The following is a 16011-nucleotide window of genomic DNA, read 5'->3' as shown; positions in this document are numbered from 1 at the left end:
GAACATCCAGAGAGAGGAGTAGCAAACTGATCTCACGCTGAGCCAAAAAACTCCTGAATACTAGATTTAAAATATTTTATGAGACTTAGCCCGGTATTTTTTCTATGGTGTTATTGTGGGACTCAATTGTTTTTCCTTGATACACAAAACTATTGAGGTGTGATCTGACAAAGTAATTAGATTAGCAGCAGAAGATAAAATATTGCCCAGTAAAAACCTACATATTAGGCCCCTTTCACATGTCAGTGATTCTGGTACGTTTGTGCTTTTTTTTAAACGTACCAGAATCACTGACATACGCAGACCCATTCTAATGAATGGGTCTGCTCACACGTCAGTGATTTTTCACTGCACGTGTCTCCGTGCAGCGTACCCGCGTGTGCGTGATTGCTGCACGGAGACATGTCCATTTTTTTCTGGCATCACTGATGTTCCACGGACCACGCAGTGGTGTGGTCCGTGAAACACGTGCCAGAAAAAAACGTGCTTTTAAAATAAAAAACATTTTAACTCACTCGGCGTCCAGCGATGTCCTCTGCAGCCCGTTCTCCCTGCTGCTTCTAAGCCGGCTGAATACTGTCGCGCATATTCATTATGCGCGACACAGCCGACCCGGAAGCAGCTCCTGCAGGGGTCACCGCCGGCCGGATGCTGCGTCGCGGGAGCGATCAGCACCATGGACAGAGGGAGTGGGCGCAGGTGAGTGAATCTCTAAGTGCAATCACGGGCCACGGAGCCCGGATTGCACTTAGACAACCCACGTGTGCCGTGATTTTCAGCACACGCAGGGACATGTGCATGTTTTACACGCCAGTGAAAAACGTCTGTGTTTTTCACTGACGTGTGAAACGGGCCTTAGAAACAGGTATATCTGTGAGTATGAGATATCAACTGATGGGAAAAAGTATAGTCCCTTTAGCTATCGTTAGATGCAACAAATGTCATACAGATCCCGTCTGCATAGAATAGAGGATAGTTGTAAAGGTTGCTTTCGTTTAGGGGCCGTCGAGTCTAAAGAATTGTCGTGTACAGAACTAAAGTTTACACAACATACCACATGACCCTGTTTCATTCTATTGACCTTTTTCAGAAGCCTATGGAAAAATTCAATTTGGCAGTTATTTGGGATATAAACAACAACCAATGTGTATTGAATATTATTGAAAGATGTAACCAGAACAATATACCTTCCCCGGAGGTGACATACATGATAAATTGTAGATAAAGCCACAGAATTGTTAATAGCTAAAACACCTTCTCTTTATTCCTTTCTAAAATTTGATTGGGCTATATGTGGAAAGCTATATGGGCACAAACAACATCACATTTGGTACCTTGTGCTTTTTTCCACATAAAGGACCATTTGTTTTAGGACATTTTAATCCTTTGACATTTAAACAGCATATTTTAATAACCATCACTGATATTCTTACACTTTGCTTAAAAAAGTGCCCAAGTATCAGCAAGAGCAAAAATAGATGTGTCTATCATGACCACCAAATTTAGCAGGAAATTAGGCATGCCCGAGAGACACAAAAAGTCACAAAGAAATGCAATTAAAAGATCAACAAAAAGAATCTGAGGTTTAGTATTGACCTACAAAACCTGAGAACTGAAAACAGTCTCAGTGAGGTAACCCTATTTCTGTTGTGGCCGAGGAAGGTTGTGTCACTGCTACAACAATGCCCAGATGCTTATGTATATTTCCTCAGCGACAACTTCTTTTCTTCCTTGGAGGCACATTTTGCCATTCATCGTCCGCATATTGAGGATATGCTTTTTCCACTGGGAGATTATCCAAAATAATGAAATCCCACTTTCTTAGTAGATCTCTTCCCTTTTCAGAAGAGGTGATTGAGTGCCAAAGGTTGTTCTGTTTGATGTGGAGTTTCAGGGGAAAGCCCAACCTGTAGAGAACAAAGTCCTCAAACAATGCTGCTGTAATAGCAGAAAGAGTTCAGAGGAAATTAAAATTGGGTGTAGACACAACAGAGAAAATCTTTACTCGTTTAAATGGTGGAGGATAGTCTCTTTTTTTGCTCTATATAAACAAACCTTTTTAATATTGAAAAATATACCTGAACTAGAATGTCCCATGGAACATTCTCTGAAAGATGTTTAGGATGGGGAACCCTATGAGCACTGACCATTGACATGTTGTAACTGTAGAAAATCAGTAGAATGACCTTTGTCAGATTTAGTATGTATAGTTTTAACTCAGCACTATATTATTCCTCTAGAATACCCCTAAATTTAAGGTTATTGCTGTGGGAGTGGTCCTCTAAGTCCACCAATTTGGTTTTAATTATGGTAGATAGAAAAATCCGCCAATTTGTGGTCAATGTGATTTACCCAAGAGTCCGATTGAGATGTAAGGGTTTGAACTGGGAGCAATGAAGAGGTAAAGACTCTTTGCAGAGACTAACTAGATGCTACCAAAATGTCCTTCAACAAAATGCCTAAAGACATTTGCTCAGATGACTGAAACTGAGTTATCACAGTCTCTGATTTTCTCTATTGTACTGTTTGGAGTTTCCTTCTGTAATCTCGGGCGTTGTTTCATCAGGCTAGTAAACGGAGAAAAATGTTTTCCCTACCCTGCTCAGCTTAATTGGTAGATTGAGAAGCATTTGTCCCCAGCTGCAGATTAACTGAGTTAGTGAGTTAAGAAGAGGTGGTCAGTGTTGAACTATTCTCCCCTCCTCCAAAAACAGCGACCTAAATCTTGAATAAGTGAATGGGGTATCATAGGAATAATTTGGGTGCTAGTTACTCACTGTGGGAGATACTAGATCTGGAGATGGCCTACAAAGCTTTAGTACATTAGTCTTGTTGATGTTCGTGAAGTGGGGCCTCGTGGGTGAGGTGGTGCCATATTTATTCCAGCCATCAACAAGTAAGAATTTCCATGTTTCTCTGCTTCTTCTAACTCCTCTAACCGCAGGTTATCATCTCTGAATGGTGATACAGTGCTTTGTCTGTTTTGGGAGAATAGGTGATAAGGAAGTCGCTCAAAAAAAAAGATAAGACTGCAGGAGCTTTGCATTTACGCTGCCATCTTCCTCCGATGCCAAGCCACTTCCCCTCCTTTTCCAGAGATTTTTAATGAAACATTGAATGTAAGTTTTATATTTACCTTACTAGGACTTGTTGTGGGACAAGTTGTACATTTGAATTGCCCATTCATTTTTTCATGTGAAGCCCTAGAAAGCAGGAAAAAATTGAAAGTGCATTGAAATTGCAAAAAAAGTAAAATTCCATATTTTTTTTTTATTAACTATGTTCATTGTCAAAGTGACAATGTAAGGCGGGCTTTGCACACTGCGACATCGCAGGTGCGATGTCGGTGGGGTCAAATTGAAAGTGACGCACATCCGGCATCGCATGCGACATCGCAGTGTGTAAAGCCTGGATGATACGATTAACGAGCGCAAAAGCGTCGTAATCGTATCATCGGTACAGCGTCAGCGTAATCCATAATTACGCTGACGCGACGGTCCGATGTTGTTCCTCGTTCCTGCAGCAGCACACATCACTGTATGTGAAGCCGCAGGAGCGAGGAACATCTCCTACCGGCGTCACTGCGGCTTCCGTAGGATATGCGGAAGGAAGGAGATGGGCAGGATGTTTACATCCTGCTCATCTCCGCCCCTCCGCTCCGATTGGCCGCCTGCCATGTGACGTCGCAGTGACGCCGCACGACCCGCACCCTTAACAAGGAGGCGGGTCGCCGGCCACAGGCACGTCGCACGGCAGGTGAGTGTGTGTGTGAAGCTGGCGTAGCGATAATTTTCGCTACGCCAGCTATCACCACATATCGCTGCTGCGACGGGGGCGGGGACTATCACACTCGGCATCGCAGCATCGGCCTGCGATGTCGTAGTGTGCAAAGCCCGCCTAAGTCTCCAGGTCAGTGCAATTCTGCAGATAACAAACATTTTTTTTTCCATTAAATTATGGAAAAAAAATCAGATATTTGTAAAGAAAACAAAAATGTCACCACTTTCTGAAACCTGTAAAGCTTACAATTTTCAGGTTAAAGGGTTCTTTGAGAGCTTATTTCTTGCACCTTGAGCTGCTGTTTTTACAGATACCATTTTGGGGTAGATGTGGGTAATTCTGCTAATTAATATTTTTTTCTCATTACCCAGTTTAAAGATCGGGAGAAATAATCTTATATTTTGACCTTTTTTAATTGTTTTATTTTTAATGGGGCAAAAAGGAGGTGCTTGAAACATTTAATTTGTTTTATTTATTTTTTTCAGGTTCTAAAACCTTTTATTTAACATTTTAATATTTCTGCTAGCCGATGTGTGATCTCTTGTGTTATGCATAACAGTTCATCAGCACTGCTATGTTTAGTGAAAAACATGCTCTTCTATAAGTGACAGCTACACGCTAACTTCACAGGAGAATCCCAATGACAGACACTGAGGTTTTCAGCAGACTTCAAGCACGTGATGGGTGCACTGATTGGCACGTGGAATACCAGACCCTCAAAGGCACATGCTAAATGCCACAATCAGAGATTGACAGCAGAATTTAATAAGTTTAGAGCTCTGGGTGGAATTGTTAAAGGCTCATGATGGCTGATCAGCCGCCATTTGCCCGGAAAAATGTAGGTTTGGGGTACAAACCTGCATAAAATGCAGGGATATGACCTTTGACATACATGTACATCATAGGTTGTGATGGGGTTAAAAGAAATAGCTAAATAGAACTTAATTTTAAAATGTGAATACATGTTGCAGATTTTCAGTGAACCTGGTTGTTTTGCATTGAGGGAAAAAAAGTAACTAGATCTCCAGTAAAACTGCACCATTTCATGTTACAGCGGCTGTCAGTTATGAAACACCATTATAATTCTCAGCAGATATTTAGCAAGTGGTATTAACGACACTGGTTAATTATGTAACATAATGTTAGGCTCATAGACAGCGCAATTAGAAAATGATCCATGTAACGTCTCTACACATACCTAATTTAAGATTATTTGATGTTAAAAACCATGTATACATGCTATCTTTTATAAATTCCAAGATGTGAAGAGATAGTATCAACATAGCAAAACCAGTGACATAAACCAGAATCTTTACTGACAGTAATGAAAGCCTTTGTTCCCATCTATTCCAAAAACTATTAAGATGCATAATCTTATGAGTAGCACTTTAGAAGCTCTGTATCTTCATGTTATAATTCAAAACTTCATGAATTAATAAAACGTGATGAAAATTAAAGATACAGATATAAAAGGAACTTCTAAATTGTACCAGCCGAGACAAGGACATAAAAGCAATCTTTTTCTCCAAAACACATACCGAAATAAATGATCATATTCTCAATATCAGCTTACTGAATGCACTGGCATTACCTACAAAATTAATGTTTTCTTAAATTATAGTGCTACAGATAACGTTGTCAATGAGTAATTAATGATTAATTTCCACCATAGTTGCTCTTTGGTTATATTATTAAATACGGTTATAACAATTCATAAAATGGATTTTGACTAGTAAAATATTGTTGTTCTCTTATCCTACGATTTTTATGTTATCTGTCCCCATGTCTGTTTGCCACTAGGTTCCAATAACTACATTACATAGAAAATGAATAATTAGAAATTCTATCAAATAGTGCATATTAAAACAGAATTATAAAAAGTATTAAAAAGTGAATTTACACACATTAAATTTATGAAATATCAAGAGTAGTGATGGGCAAACCTGAACTGTAAAGTTCGGGGTCCGTACCGAACACATAGTGTTCGTGCACATGGTCCAGAACACGAGTTTTCCTGGGAAACTCGTGTTACAGTTCAGGTCCAGTTTGGGTCCAGAGGCTGTAACAAAAAGCACATTAATAAAAAACATCATGATTGTCTCATAAGATATTGACTCTGTCTCTGGGCTGCTTCTGCTTCCGGGTCTGATCATCCGAGTGGTTTTTTTGGGTAATAAAGATAGAGTCCTAAATGTCTTCTGTTTTATTTCTAAAAAAATATTTTTTCTCTCTGTGTTGTTGTTTTATTTTACTGTTAAATTAACAGACAATCACAGATGCTGTCCCAGAGTAGGCGTCTGTGATTGGATGCTGGGGTAACCTTAAACCATCCCATACATTCTAGTGTCTAGAATATGTGGGCAGATTCCAGGTTACACCAACAGCTAATCATAGGCACCCATTCTGCATAACAGCGTCTGAGATTGGCTGTTGGGTCCCTCAAACATATGGTAGTGTAAAAATAAATAAATAATTTAAAAAAATGATATAGAACTTTGCTGCATTTTTTATTCTCAGCACAGATAAAGCGGACGGCTACGGGCTGCCACGCCCATCTGCCTGGCTTTACTTTGGCTGGCAATCAAAATAGAGGGAAGCCCATTAATTTTTTTTTATTATTTAAAAAAGAATTAAAAAAATGTGTGGCCTCCTTCTGTATTTTGATCACCAGTCAAGAAAAACCAGGCAGCTGGGGGCCAGTATTCTCAGCGTCGTAAGGCCCAAGTGTTCTGGCTACCCCATTCTAAAAACCGCAGCCTGCAGCCATCCCTAGAAATGGTGTATTGTTTCTTAACACCATTTCAGGTGCCTTACCCGGCTCGTTAAGAGGCCCTGATGGCGGTGACATGCTGGGGTTAATACCAGATTTTTATTCTCAGCTGGTACTAAGCTCGAAATTCATGGTGTCACGCCAAATTTGACATGGCCACCTTGAATTTCTAGTAAACAGTAAAAAAAGACATAACACATAGATTTTTTTTTTAATAGAAATAAAACAAAAAAACATTTAGAGACTCCATCTTTATTATAAAAAAATCCTTAGCCTGATGTATTCCACAGGGAGAGCAATTCTAGCCCTACTTCATCCCTCTGTACAGGCAAGGGTTTGTACAGATCGAGAAGCAGTCTGACACTGACAGAGGACTCGAGTGAGTCCTGACGTCACCGTGAACACGGCTAAAAACAGCTGAAGACTGCCAAGTGACAAGCAGTGCAGTGAATACACCCAGAAGTTAATGATCAGACTTGGAAGCAGATGCGAGCAGGAAACAGCAGCTTAGTAGCTCTCCAGGAAACGTCGCGGGACCTTTAAGTATAATGACAATGTTTATTATTAACTATATTATTAATTTTACAGCCCCCCTACCCCATCCAATTAATGTAAAGTCCAAGCTTGGGGTTCGGACGCAAGTTCACGTTATCTCCAAACTCGAACACAGACTTTACAAAATGTTCACTAATAATGAGTACTTTATAGCTATATTCCGATATACTGATGTCACTCATTTAGAGATAAATTATGTGCACAATTATTAGGCAAGTAAGTGTATTGACATTTTAATTTTTTTGTGTAGATTTTCTAATTTTCATCTGTATAAATTTGAAAGATAATTGGTTTAAAGCAAATTTGTTGATGTGTATTAGTGTAATGAAGGAGGGTGTGGCCTAAGGATCTCAGTATCTGTTATCAAGGTGTGTTATTTGGCAGCTTGTTTTGATCAAATGGGCCAAAAAAAGACTTAACTGACTCTGAAAAGTCAAATATTGTTACAAGTCTTACAGAGGTGTGCATCACTCTAGAAATTGCTAAAATACTGGAGTATGATGACAGAACCATCAAACATTTTGTTGCAAATAGCCAACAGGGTCATAAAAGGTGTGCCAAGAAAGGCTAAAACTCGACCACCCAAGAACAAGACATATACGATGAAACATCAAGATTAAGAAAAAAATATCTAAAGACAGATTTTTCAAAGTTTTGATGACTAATGAGATAAGAGGAACTCTTGAAGTACTAGATGGATGGGTCAATGGCTAGATCATTGGCAAGCACAGATCTTCACTTTAAATCAAATGCCTGCAAAATGAAGATGGTATTATTAAAAATGAGCTAGTTGGACCTTTTCAGGTTGAAAGTGGACTTACTGTGCATTGAAATCTAAATAAAGTCATGAATGTTGTTTGTGCATGTGCACAAACATATTGTATGGGTGAGTCCCTTCCTAACTTTTGGAAGAATAGAACAGGCATTAGAATAAAGAATTTCTATCTATTAGCAATACCTCATAGATCTATATATGTTAACATTTTTCAATGGTGCACTACTGTTGTTTTTCTATTCATATATGCTTTTCAATTCCAGCGCACGCGTTCTAGAGGAGTCATTCAGTCCATTTGTTATTCTGGTGCATGCATGAATGCTAACCATTGTTTAAATCAATTTTATATATTTCACCCTATCATTCAATAACAAGCATGGTGGCTCCAATCCATTCTGCTCCACAACAATAATTTTTTTATCATTATTGTATGTATATAAAACATACTATGAACCACTTCACATTGCACCTAGCCCCTATAGAACATATACATATAGTGGTGACATGGGTTGGGTGTCTATCCCCCTCCATGCCCTTTCATCTATCATGCCGCTCGCTTCTTGTGCTAACAACTGACTCTTTGTGGCTATTCCTGCTGGCTAGTAGTCTGCTTATATTTTTGCCTTTTAACAAACAGGTTTTCTTGTTTGTTTTTTTTACCATGGCTTATTAGCTTTTCATATAGTAGAACACATGTGCTATTTTGAGTATATATACATGTATTTACTTGAATTATCTAGTACCTTTTTAATTAGATTATAAATCTACTTCTTTGAGCTGTGTTCCTATTTTAAATTCCAGTACAAATGTCCTCATTGCTTCATTCTATTTAAGAATACAGGGCTTCCTGTTTCATGTAGACAGGATAGAAAGAGGTTTTCTCACAAACGTCTGGTCTGAATGTGTTTCACAGCCTTTGGAATTTTTATCTGTTTTTATATTTTTGCCCGAGATAGTAACTGTCACTATCTCTCTCCCAGTCTCTGTCTGTGTGTCTCTGTCTGTCTGTCTGTCTCTCTGTCTGTGTCTTTCCTTATCTGTCTGTGTCTATGTCTCTGTCTGTCTGTTTCTATCTCTCTGTCTGTCTCTGTATCAGTCTGTCTCTATCTCTATGTCTCTTTGGCTGTCTCTCTCTTTCCCCGTATGTCTCTTTCCCTATCTGTCTCTTTCCCAGTCTGTCTTTTTCCCATCTGCCTCTGTCTGTCTCTTTCCCCATCTGTCTCTGTCTGTCTCTTTTCCCATCTGTCTTTATCTGTCTGACTCTTTTCGCGTCTGTCTCTGCTTGTCTCTGTATGTCTCGTTCCCCATCTGTCTCTGTCTGTCTTTTTCCCCGTCTGTCTCTGTCTGTCTCTTTCCTTGTCTGCCTCTTTCCCCGTCTGCCTCTTTCCCTACCTTTCTGTCGCGACTGTCTGTCTCTTTCCCCGTCTGTTTCTATCTCTCTGTTTATTTCCCCATCTGTCTCTTTCCAGGTCTATCTCTTTCCCAGGTCTGTCTCGTTCCCTGTCTGTCTCCCCGTTTCTTTTCCTGTCTCTTTCCCTGTCTGTCTTTGTCCATCTTTTTGTCTGTGTCTTTTGCTGTCTGTCTCTTTCCCTGTCGTCCTGTCTCTGTCTGCCTCTTTCCTTGACTGTCTCTATCCAGGTCTGTCTATTTCCCCATCTGTCTTTCTCTGTCTCTCTGTCTGTCTCTTTCCCTGTCTGCCTGTCTCTGTCACTGTCTGCCAGTGTCTTTCCCCGTCTGTCTCTTTTCCCATCTGTCTCTTTTCCCGTCTGTCTCTTTTCCCATCTGTCTCTGTCTGTCTCTTACCCCGTCTGACTCTTTCTGTCTCTGTTTGTCTTTTTCCCCGTCTGTCTCTTTTACCTTCTGTCTGTCTCTCTCTGTCTGTCTCTTTCCATGTCTGTCTCTTTCCCTGTCTGTCTCTTTCCCTGTCTGTCTCTCTCTGTCTCTTTGTCTCTGTCTCTCTATCTGTCTCCCCACCAACATCATATTACCTCACACATAAGCTTCTTAAATTGTCACTGTCCTTTATTCCTATAGCAACCAATCACAGCTGCTATTAAAACCAGTAGTTCCAGGCTCCATTTTCTTTAATGTAGGCAGGTTTTTTGGAGAGTAACTGTAAAGCGCGGGGTTACATTTTCCCATCAAAACATAGTCTATGATGTTCCCTGGATCACATGGAGTGTGCAGAATTTCGTGATTGTAAATGCGACGGTGCGGATTTCTTTAGCGGACATACACAAATACATACATACATACACACATACATACATACACACATACATACATACATACACTCAGCTTTTTATATTAGATGTGTTTGGCTTATGGGCAAACAAATATACGTTTTTGATATAAATTTTTATGGTTAATCCCCTGCATATTTCATGCTTCTTTCTCTTCTGTTTATTGTCAGTTTTGGCATGTGCAGGGTAGATCACTATTATCAGGTGGTGCCCTTTTTTCCTTTTTTATTTAATTTACTGTTCCCCTTGATAGACCAGTGACTTAATCAAGGGGGCGCTTATGGTTTGTCATGATAGCCAGGGGTCAGCTGTGTCTGTCATTACAATCCTCCTGTGAATCGGCATTCATAGGAGATCATGCTTTCAAATATACAAAACAGTGCAACAGCAGCAGCGATCAGATATTCGAGGCTTCACTCCTCTAAATGGAGAAGTTTAAACAATAAAGTGAAAAAGTTTTAAAAACAAAATAAAAAACCACAAAAATTCAAATCACCCTCCTTTTACTCCATTGAAAAAAATAATAAAAAATACACATATTTCTCATTGTTGTATTCAGAAATATCCATTCTATCAAAATGTAAAATAAATTAATCCGATTGATAAACAGCATCACCAAAAAATTAAACAAAACGCCAGAATTAGGTTTTTGGGGCCACGGCAACACTGCAACAAAATACAACAAGATGTGATCAATAATAAATAACCCAAAAATAGTATAAGTACAAATGATACTTTAAGGCACAAAAAATAAGCCATCACTTAGCCCAAGATTAGGAAAAATAAATATGTTCTTGGAAAACGTTGCCAAAAGTGAAAAAAATGTTTTAACATACTTGGGAATTGTTTTTCACCATTTAACCTAAAAAGAAATTATACACGTTTGGCATTTACATACTCAAACTGACCTGGAAAATCATACTGCAAGGTCAATTTTAAAAAAAGTAGTGAAGTTGGTAAATAAAAAAAGGATTGTTGAGTTGCCCTTTTTTGCAAATTTATCTCACTTGTCATTTTGTTCCCATTTTCTAGTACACTATACGGTAAAAAATAATCGTTTCATTGAAAAGTGTTACCTGTCCCGCAAAAAACAAGCCCACATGTGGCTATATTTACTGAAAAAAAAATAAAAAAGTTATGGTTCTTGGAAGAAATGGAGAAAAAAATAAAGACGAAAGAAAGAAAAACTGCAAGGTCATGAAATGGTTATATAGCTGTTTGGGTCATAAACAATTACACTTCAGTATATTTTTATTAACAGCACAGAAGAAGGTTTTTTTCCTCACCTTTTCTTTCAAACTCATACCATTAGGTTTGCCATGTTCAAAGGCAAAATCAGTTAGTTGATTGTTTTACTAATACCTCCTATGAGTTTAAGGTTATCAAATCATTGCTGGAAGGGAAAGGGTTAAAAACTGTGCTGCTGTGAAGAAGCTGAAATATTTACCGGATGGGATCTTTATTTCTATTCTTTTCAGAGGCACAGCTCCTTCATCAGGAAATAAATCACAGATGTATATCTAATTTGTTTCCTGATGAAGGAGCTGTGCCTCCGAAATGCATAGAAATAAGGTTCATATCCTGCTACTTCTTGATAATTCAATTTATCCTTCACAGCTGCATGATTTTTAACTCTTTCCCTTCCAGTATTGATTTGACATCTCTCTACGGGGACTGCTGCAGTTATGCTTCTAAAGTGGTTGTGACTTTTAACAACTGCTCCAAGTTAGGAACCTCCTTGTGTTTAAAATCCAATCCTACTAGGATAAAATCCAATTTGCACCTGTTTCTCTTTCCAGTTTCTTCAATGCGTTTAGGGTTGACAATTTTTCCTTCCTTTTGCTGTTCATTTACTAGAATGAATGTAATTATTTTTTATTGTCAACTGGATCACTCAATTTCTTTGCATTCCCCCGACTATATTAGGCCTCTTTCACTCGTCAGTGAGTCCATTAAGTATGTTGCCATTTTCAAGTGTACCAGAATCATGGACATATGCAGACCCATTGAAATCAGACCGTTTGTCTGTGCAGTGCACACACATGTCTGTGTGTTTCACACGTGACAAGTTTGTTTTTGTCCGGCACCACTGTTGTCACACGGACTACACAGTGTTGTGATCTGTGTGACACGTACTATAGAAAAGACGTGCCTGTGAAATATTTTTTTTTTTTTTATACTCACCTGTCTCCAGCAATGCTGTCTCTGGCGCTGCTGTCTCTGCTTCCAGGCCAGCTAATTATGCTTATGAATATTCACTGCACTGAGATCCGGAAGTAACAGCAGTGGTCAGAGACAGCAGTGTGGGAGACATCAGCACCACGGAGAGCAGCGCCGGGGACAGGTAAGTAAAAAGTTCCTGCTTTAAATGTGCTATCACAGATAGCACACGGAAAACACACGTGTGCCAAGATCACGGCACACGGAGACCCATATGCACCTTTAACACGTCAGTTAAAAAAGTATGTGTTTTTCACAGACATGTGAAAGAGGCCTTACACAGAAGCATCTCAAAGCCTGGTCAGCAGCTAGGTGGGGTAAGTTTAATTTCCACAGCCCTTTTTCCTGAGGCAGAGTCTGCATACTTTTGCATCTGCCCACAGAGTTTATCCCGGGAATGAGAGAGGAGAAAATTGTCAATCACAACAAAATGAAAAGGAACGTGGCAATCTATCATATCATGATGAAAAATAGTTATCTAATTTAACGAAAATAAAAAAAAAATAACTTTTTTTTTTCAAAGTAAATACACTATCCTCATCAGGTGAAAGATATATCCTTAATAATTTATGTAGTTTTTATTGTAAAATATTGTTACAGATCTATTTTAACTAATACCTGCTTTTAATATTCAGTTTAGTTGCATAATAATACATACAATATTTAGATTTTATACTCAGTTTACCATATGTAAAACCAAAGATTGTAATTTTTATAAAATAAATATATTCGAACATTTTCTTTGATAATATATTTTAGATGTTCTTGCTATAAAAAAATATATCTAATGTAATAGCTCACCCCTTTGTAAAGTGAGAAGTTAGGGTGAATTTGTGAAGCTGCGCCTACTCACATCTGCTACATTCCTTGTTGCTGAAAGGTTATTTCCAGTTGATTGCATTAAACATACAAAGTAACAAATATTCTTTGTGTTCTCTTGACTTTGAGCAGCAAAAATGTTTATTTTATTTACTCATAACATGCAGTAATATAATCTTGAATATATGCAATATAATATGCATTAATTTCTAGTGTTTTCTAATATTTGAAATTGTTTCTACACTTTTTTATTATACAGAAAAAGCAAGACATGAGAAAAGACATGTTCTCCGCATTACGTTGAGCTTGAGTTGCTGTAACAGTTTGCTACCTGTACAGCTGTCGATTTAAACAAAAAAATGAATATGAACATCTTTCTCCAGGGAAATTCTGTCACTTCAATAAAATCATCAACCTGATCTCTCATGCAGTAGTGTTTTCAATGCCAAACTGTAATTAAAATACATTTTAAATGTTTAGATTTTATGTTTTATGATTCTGACTGTATTATGTAAAGGTTTGGCTACTTCTATAAGAAAAAAAAACAAAAAACTAAAAGACTAAAATTGTAGCATTTAATCTAGCATATTGTAATTTTTTTAAAATTGGAAATGAAAAATTACTGGCCAAAAAATATACTGCATGCAAAAATTATTTTAAAAATTAATGCTATCTTCAGTAATGTAAAAAAATATTGTTATAATATTGTGGAAAAGAAGCTGCAAATAATATAAAACTCTACATAAGCTGCAGATTTTCTTTACATATTGTATCAGGCCTCTTTCACACGTCAGTATTTTGTATCAGTATTTTAGTATTTTGCATTAGAATTTTGCATCAGTATTTGTTGCCAAAACCAGGAATGTCTCCAAAACACAGAACAGGGGTCAGTCTTTAAATAAGGGTGCTTTCACATCAGCGTTTTTTTGCCAGTAGGCAAAAATACGCAAACTGCATATGACCGGATCTGTGGATTGAATGTGCAACGCATGCAACCGCAATTCTTATTTTACCGGATCCTTCTACTTTTTATGGCTGCTGCGATGGATGCAGCGGGACACAAAATTTATCGGCCGGCACTGGAGTCTACTGATCGGGAGTCAGCTGAACTCCTGATCTCACAGCCCACACACGCTGCGATGGATGCAGGTTAACAGCAGTCACTGCCTGCTGCCGATCACGTGTGACCTTGTGCGGGCTGTGTGGTCAGGAGTTCAGCTGAGTTCAGATCAGCTGAGAACTCCAGTGTCAGCCGATTACTTGTTCTTTGTCCCGCTGCATCCATCGCAGGGTGTGTGGGCTGTGGAATTCAGCTGAGCTCGGATGGCACTGGTGTCAGCTGATCTGATCTGAATCTGAACCTTACCTCAAACCAGAAGAACAAGTAATCAGACCAGCTGACTCCAGTGTCGGCTGATTACTTGTTCTGTGTCCCGCTGCATCTATCGCAGCATGTGTGGGCGGTGAGGTCAACTGAGTTCAGATCAGCCAAATCCAGTGTTGGCCGAACTCAGCTGACCTCACAGCCCGCACACACTGTGATGGATGCAGTGGGACACAGAACAAGTAATCGTCCAACACTAGAGTCAGACGACATTGGAGTCAGCTGATCTGAACTCAGCTGAACTCCTGACCTCATAGCCAGCAGAACAAGTAATCAGATCAGCTGACTCCAGTGTCGGCCGATTACTTGTTCTGTGTCCTGCTGCATCCATCGCAGCATGTGCTGGCTGGATTTCAGCTGAGTTCAGATCAGCTGACTCTAGTGCCAGTCGATCTCAGCTGACCTCACAGCCCACACACGCTGCGATGGATGCAGGGGGACACAGAACAAGTAATCGGCCGACACTGGAGTCAGCTGATCTGAATACTTGTTCTGCTGGTTGTGTGGTCAGAAGAAGGGATTAGTGAGCAGTAAGATGCTCATTCAAAAATAAAAAAAGCAAAATAAAAAAACCCAAACACAAAACCCTAACTTTAAGGGTAACAAAAACATGACGTGGGCTTTGCCATATTTTTGTATGCTAGCCAGGTACAACAGGCTACCCACAACCCCCAGCTGCCTATTTGTACCCGGCTGGGTACCAAAAATATATGGAGGCCCATTTTTTTTAATTAATGAATTTCATGAAATAATTAAAAAAAAAAACTGACATGGGCTTCGCCCAATTTTTGTGTCCGGCCAGGTCAGGTAAAACTAGGCAGCTGGGGATTGGAATGCTTTCTGGCCCCCCCCGCTGCGAATTTCAGTTCGCAGTCATCCCATAAAGTGGCGCTTTCATTGAAGCGCCATTCTCTGGCGCTGTATCCAACTCTTCCAGTGGCTCTGGTTCCGGGTGGCACGCTGGGTAATAAGGGGTTAATACCAGCTTTGTTTTACCAGCTGGTATAAAGCCCGAGATTCTTAATTTCAGGCCAAGTTTGACCCGGCCATTAATAATCTCCAATAAAGGGTTAAAAAAAAGACTTCAGACAGAGAAAAAATACTTTATTAGAAGAAAATACACAGACACACTTATTGACTCAATCCTAATTACACCCTCTCACCCCTCCGCGATCATAGTCTTCTGTCTGAGAGAGAGAGATTTCTGTACTGACCATGCCCGGCTGCTTTCTGGGCATGCTCAGTACAGAAAACAGGATGCTGTCTATCAGTATCAGGTACAGCAGGATCCGGCACCCATTGAACAACATTGCAGGTACCGCTGCAATGCATCGGATCCAGTGAGATGCAGTATTTTGCTTGAGGACAAAAACACTACAAGTAGTTTTTTTTTAAAAAAGGTAAAATACTGCAAAGCACCAGATCCAGTGTATGCCGCATGCAACCACATGTGACCGCATATTGT

This window comes from Anomaloglossus baeobatrachus, chromosome 1 (genome assembly GCF_048569485.1).
Source record: "Anomaloglossus baeobatrachus isolate aAnoBae1 chromosome 1, aAnoBae1.hap1, whole genome shotgun sequence".
NCBI lineage: Eukaryota > Metazoa > Chordata > Amphibia > Anura > Aromobatidae > Anomaloglossus > Anomaloglossus baeobatrachus.
This window is presented reverse-complemented; position numbering follows the sequence as displayed.